This window comes from Nicotiana tomentosiformis, unplaced genomic scaffold (assembly GCF_000390325.3).
Source record: "Nicotiana tomentosiformis unplaced genomic scaffold, ASM39032v3 Un00304, whole genome shotgun sequence".
Lineage (NCBI taxonomy): Eukaryota > Viridiplantae > Streptophyta > Magnoliopsida > Solanales > Solanaceae > Nicotiana > Nicotiana tomentosiformis.
The window spans coordinates 15,259-22,221 of NW_027174863.1; the positions used below are offsets into that span (position 1 = coordinate 15,259).

The window sequence follows — 6,963 nt, forward strand, 5'->3', positions numbered from 1 at the left end:
GCTATGCTTGGCCTGCAGCACAGTAAAGCTGGCTATAGAGTTGGCTATGCTTGGCCTGTAGCACGGTAAAGCTGGCTACAGAGCTGGCTACGCTTGGCCTGTAGCCAAGCTTGGGTACTTGGTATTTTTGTGATCTTTTCTTGCATTTCCGTCCTCTTTTCGTGCAACTTTCATTCGACTCTTTCTTTTGATGCTCCTATACATGAAACAACATAATTTAGCTCAAATGTTGTACAATTAATCACTAAACCAATAAAATATAGGACGAGTAATGTACTAAAAGTATAGTATTTTGGTCAAACATCGCCTATTTCCATGATCCACGGGTCAATTTCCGAGATTCACTACGTGTTACCCACATTGTTAGAATATTATGACAATCAAAGCCCGCAACTAGCTTCTTTTTGTGTGCACATCTCCAAGCTCGTAAGGGTAAGTAAACCTAGCCCCGCACCATCACTCAGCCATCACCATACTCGTCTCGTCAAGCCCGCGTTCTGATACCAGTAGTTGGGCTAAAACGACCCAAAAACACTCTTAATATGGTGCGATATTGTCCGCTTTGGACCAAGCCCACACGATTTTTCCCAAAAGATCTTACACCATTAAAAGATGCTTAATATGTAGGCTCTCAATTAATTTTTTTAGCCACCAATGTGAGAATGTGTTCGCACACCTAACACTTAGTATAACTGATTGCTAAATATGCATCTCAAATTGATGCATGAGATAACGTGTCAAATAGTTTTTTAATTGATAGGATAGATAGCCATAATAAAGAAAAATAAAGCTTTAGTATTAGTTTTGTTTTGTAATTAAATAAATTATAAGGGAACAAATAAAAAAAGAGAATTTGATTAGAAGTGAAGGAGTTGACTATGATCCATTTGTTTAACTCATTTTGATCCGGTCAAAGTAATATTTGAATCGGTCATTAATCCAACCATTTTAATTAACCTATTCAAATTCAACTCAATTCGCACATTTAATAACCCTAATGGCATACCGCCAGAATCATTTTGGTTGAACTTTCACTTCGATCTTCCGTGTTGAGGACTTTTGCATGTACCACTCGAAATGCTCAATTAAGGTATTTTTAAAGAGACCCATCCTATTTTTTTTGGCTGCAAAAGTTGGCAAAAATGCAACGCAAAGTTGGATAAATTTTGCACTATCGAGGAAGTTAGTTCATTTTAATCAAATTAAAGTTCTTCGGGTAAAATTGATGGCATGTGATCAAAAGGTCACGGGCTCGAGCCGTGAAAATAGCCTATTGTAGAAATGTAGGGTAAGATTGTGTACAATAGACCCTGTGGTTGACCGGATCCTACGCATAACGGGAGCTTAGTGCACCAAACTGATTTTTTAATGTGAAAAGAATAAAGTGGTCATCTGAATTTCTTCCAGTTGCTTACAAAACAATTAATGCTATAGTCCCAGTTTGCTCAATTTTCAATTTACTGGTTTTTCAACATATAAATAAAATAAACAACTTGTTAGAAAGTTCTTCAATCATTAAACATTTAGCCAAAAGCCGTACTGTTGATTGATGCCTTATATTGCATGATTACCAGCCACCATTGAAGAAATTACTTTGACTTGGAGCTCAGTTACAAAATTTCCAGCATATAATTGGATAAGTGTCATCAGTCATGTCTGTCTTTATGAGTAGACAATTATTAATTTGGTAAACCATTAGATATTATAAAAGAAAAATCAACTCTACTGAATATCTAAAAAATTTAATGTCGTTGTTCATTTCTCATGCAGCAACAAAATTAGATTGGTTAGTCTAGTATTCAAATCGAATTTGCATGTGTATAAATATAAATCACGCCTAATTCTCCTTGTGTCATGACGCAATTAATTTTTGTTTTTTTTAAAAAGGAGTACAATGAGATTTAGGAACAAGAGTGATTGATAAAAGTGTCAAAATTGGCCCAAAAAAACATGACCTACCCAATCGGTCCCAGGTTGGGTGGGTCACTGTCACGCTCCAAACCTGGGCCTCGACGTAACACGACACTCAGTGTCTGACTACATATAATCGAGCGAACCAACTGGCTGACTGAATCAATATGTAATATCATAACATACAGAATGCAGAAGATAAACTAACACATGTTGATATATTGAAAGTCTGAATGATATAAATCAAAGTGTGAAAACACTAATATAAGTTTGAAACATAACTGTAACCAACATTGCTTAACATGAAAAGCCTACGACTCTATCTAACGGTTACTCTAGTCTATGAATCCTCTAATGAAGTACTGAAAATACTGACTGTCTAAAAATACTGAAGACTGTAAAGTAATGATAATGCCCCGAAAGAATTGGGGCTCGCCAAATAGCTGGTACGAGAATCCTAGCACGCTGAATTGTCAACCTGTAAATCATTACCTGCATCGTGAGATGAAGGTCCCAAGAAAAAAGGACATCAGTACATTTGAATTGCACTAGTATATAAAACAACTTAAAGAAAGAACTATAAATGCAAACTGAGCTGATAACTGAAATGATAACTGATAACTGAAATGATACATGTTGAAACTGAAATTGAACTGATAACTGATAACTTATCAAAGGAAACAAGTATATAAATACTCCCTCTTATGAATGATGAATCACTTGTTTATCTGAATAAATAAATTGCGGCCTCAAGCCAAATATATATGTGCATAAGTTGCGGCCTCGGGCCCAAGTATACGTATACATAACTGCAGCCTCAGTCCCAAAGACACATAAAGCATAAACTGCGGCCTCGAGCCCAAAGATGCATAAAGCATAAACTGCGGCCTCTGGCCCAAAGATGCATAAAGCATAAATTGCGGCCTCAGGCCCAAATACAGGTATTCAACATTTAGGGATGTAAAAATAAGAACTGAGAATCGTATTGTAATACATGATACTGAAATACTAAACCATACTGAGTTATATAATACTTGAATGCTGAATAGAACTAACTGAAACATGTAGGGGTGGGCATAATACCGACCGAACTAAAAAAATCGGTCGAACCGTAAATTTTGATTGCTCGATTTCGGTTTAATCGGTTACTCGGTCAGTGTATGGTTTATAAATTATTAATTTTTGGTGTTTGGTACGGTTTACGATTTTGGTACCTCGGTTATTCGGTTAACCGAAAAACCAAACTATTCAATATGAAATATAGTATTTACTAATATGGGCCGGAACATATGGACTATGGACGACTTTCAAAATCCCAATTTGGAGTTTGGACCTAGTGGCCTTATTATCAATTATCATTAACAAGTAAATAAGTAAATAGTAATTAACATTAGTTAGGGTTCACTATTTCACTTCACTTTTGGCTTCTGAGTTCCGACTTCCAACTGCCGACTACGTCTACTGCTGCTCATCCGTGTCCTATTGTCGCTGATCCGCCGACCTTCACTATTACTCCGTTGGCCACTGCTTAGTCTGCACTTTGCCAATCCCTTGTTTCTTCTTCTTCTTCTACTGGTAATTTTTTTTTTCAAGTGTTGAAATAGAAATTGCAAGATCTAACTTCTAAGAGTTCTAATGCTCTACTCCATTATATTATTGGCGTTAGAGACTTAAACTTAGTTTTCATTTTCCAGTGTTTACATTTTTTTAATTCTCTTTACATTCATTTTTCTATATATGGCAGAAGTTGAAAGTAGAGTAAGTGAGGTGGATTCAACCAAAATGAGCCTACTTCTTCACCTACAAATTCAGTTGAAACTAGTCAAGGTCCAAAAAAACGAAAATCTATACAATCTAGGTCAGAAGCTTGGGATCATTTTAAAAAATTTAAAGATGGAAATGGAGCTGATAGAGCAAAGTGTAAATATTGTGGTCGTGATTATAAGGTCGATTCACGATTGAATGGAACAACATCCTTGAATACTCATTTAATGAAGTGTCCAAAAATGCCGAAGAATGTTGTTGATAGTACTCAAACATAATTGTCTTTCGAAATAGATGGGCAAGCATAGGTGGGAGTGCTATAAAAATTTGATCAAGAACTAGTTAGGAGGGCTTTAGTTGAGATGATAATTACAGAAGAACTACCTTTTAGTTTTGTTGAAAAGAAAGGCTTTAAAAAGTTCATGAGTACCGCCCAACTTTTGTTTCATGTTCCTTCTCGTATTACGAGAGATTGTTTTAAAGTTTATGGTGAAGAAAGACAAACTATTGAAGAATTTTAGAGATGTAAAACCAAAAATTTGCCTTACCACCGACACATGGACTTCATTACAACGAATAAATTATATGTGTCTGACTTGTCACTTTATTGATAGAGATTGGGTATTGTATAAAATAATGCTAAATTTTATCCCTATCGGGTGATGAAATGACGAAAGTTATTGGTAGTTGTTTTCTTGAATGAAAATTAGACAAAGTATTCACTGTTATGGTTGATAACGCTTCTTCCAATGATGTAACGGTCAAAGAAATATCTAAACAATTAAATATGTGGAAAACTAATTCGATGAGTGGTAAGCATCTTCATGCGAGGTGCATGGTTCACACAGGGGCGAAGCTATGTTGGCCCAAGGGTGGTCAACTGACCACCCTTCGCCGAAAAATTATATTACGTATAATGTAAAATATTACTTGTTATTGATTAAAAATAGACTTTGAACACCCTTGTATAGCCCCCTGGCAAAAGGTGTTCAAAATTTAAACACCCATTTTAAATTTTTTGGCTTCGCCACTGGGCTCACATACTTAATCTAATTGTGCAAGATGGTTTAAAAGAAATCGATATTTTTGTTAAATGTGTTAGACAAATTATGAGGTATGTGAGATCATCACCTCAAAGGACCTTAAAGTTTAAGGAGTGTTGTGCATATCAAGAAGTAGAATGTAACAAAATATTGTGTTTAGATGTTCCTACTAGGTGAAATTCCACCTACTTGATGTTGGATACAGCGCAAAATATTTTGAGAAGGCCTTTGATAAGTTTCATCGTTTTTATGATGGATTTTCTACTTATTTTTATTCTCATATTTGTGAAGACGGGAAAATTGTAGGTCCCCTCGAATGTGATGATTGGGTGAATGTGAGAAATGTAATAAAATTTCTTGAAAGATTTCATGAGCTCACCGAAAAAGTTTCAGGTTCACGTTATGTCACTTCTAATTGTTATTTTGAGGATATAAGTGAACTTGATAATCATTTGAAAGCTTGTTTGGCAAGTGAAGATACTAGTTTAAGTAAGATGGCAGAGAGGATGGAAGAAAAGTTTAAGAAATATTGGGGTGAACCCAAAAAGATGAATAAAATAATATTTATTGCTTATGTATTAGATCCCCTTAATAAATTGGAGTATGTTGGTTTTGCACTTAAGAAAATATTTGGAGATGAAGAAGGAAAGAAAATAACTGCTGAAGTGGAGGCTTATATGGCTTCTTTGTTTGGAGAGTATCAACAAATATATTCAAGAGGATATCATCTTCAATCATCTTCATCTACATATACTTCATCGAATGACACATCTAATACATCTAGTGGGAGTGGGAGTATGAGAAAGAAAAGTGAGAACAAAGCTTCAATTAAAGAGACAAAAGAAGTGACTCTGATGACTTTAAAATCTTAGATTGGTGGAAACTTAATGCACCTAGATTCCCTGTTCTTTTTGAGCTAGCTCGTGATGTATTGACCATTCTAATTTCTAGTGTGGAATCAGAATGTGCATTTAGCACCGGTAGCCGTAGTCTTGCTTCATTTAGGAGTTCATTGACTCCTCGGTTGGTGCAAAGTCTTGTTTGTGTTCAAGATTGGTTTAGATGCGAGGGTACTCCTATTAATATTGAAGAAGAATTGAAGTTTCTTGAATAATTTGAACTTTGTAAGATTTTTGTGTTTAATGTGATTTTTAGTGCAAAATAATTTGATTATGTTATATGACACACTTTGTCAAATAATCTTTATATATGGCAAATAGTGAAAGAGAAACTTGCATTGTTGAAAGGAATGCAAGTTAGTTAAGTGGTAAGTTTAAAGATTCGCTTGTTTTGTGATATCTTTTTATTATTTATTAGTTAAAAAGATTGTATTTAACTTGTAATCTTTTTTTAATTTGTAGGTTCAACCATGCCTCGCAATCCTAAAGCTAGATCGCCTATTTGGGAACATTTTGAGATTGTTAAAGAAAATGAAGGGCGCAAAGCTAAGTGCATTCATTGTAGTCGAATTTATAATTTTAATCCGAAGGTTAATGGAACTTTTTCTTTAATGAAACATATTAAGAAGAAGTGTCTCCTCCTTCATCTAAGGTTGGAGATTCGTATTTAACTATTTAAGTATGGTTGTAGCACTTGGTGTTATTTGGTGACCTTTTACCAAACTTATTTTGTGGCTTTTGTGATAGTCACTATTTTGTTAGACTTATTATGGCTTTTGTGATAGTCACTATTATGTATTTAAGACTTTAAGTTGCCATATATTGTGTTGGAGTTTTGATGGATGAAAACGTTTCTGCCCAGTTATTGTTTGATCAAATGTTTCTGCCTAGTATTTATGTTGAAATCATTATGTATTTTGTTCTATAAATAATAAAAGTCACTTATGTAGAGAATATTACTTGTTTAGATCACAATACTATTGAATATTACTTCTTCAGTGCAGTAGTTGGTCCTTAATGTTTTTTCTGGAGTGAACCTTCAAATTTCAGAAGCAAATACATGATTGTGGTAGCCTACCTAGCTATTTTTATGTTAAGCTAGTTTCAATCCAAAATGACCTTGTAAAAAGATTTATTATTTTGATGGTTTTAAGGTCATAAAATACAAGGTTAGCAATAGTGGCTAGAGCCAATTGTTTTACAAAAGTGATTCAAATATAAAGAAGATTGCCCATGACATATAGTAAAAGAAAGAGCTAGCTTACTTGATTCTATATTTTATCAACGAAAGGAACATTACAAAACACTTACGGTGTGTAATTAATATATGCTTAATGTTGATAAAC

The 6,963-nt window shown here is 34.4% G+C and overlaps 1 long non-coding RNA gene across 1 annotated transcript; it reads left to right on the forward strand.

Moving 5' to 3' along the window:
* The first annotated feature begins 3,233 nt into the window (after window positions 1-3,233).
* Window positions 3,234-6,478, forward strand: LOC104093070 (uncharacterized). The gene is made up of 2 exons (XR_011413241.1): window positions 3,234-3,486; window positions 6,080-6,478. It is a non-coding gene; the product is annotated as an uncharacterized lncRNA (long non-coding RNA).
* The last annotated feature ends 485 nt before the right edge of the window (window positions 6,479-6,963 follow it).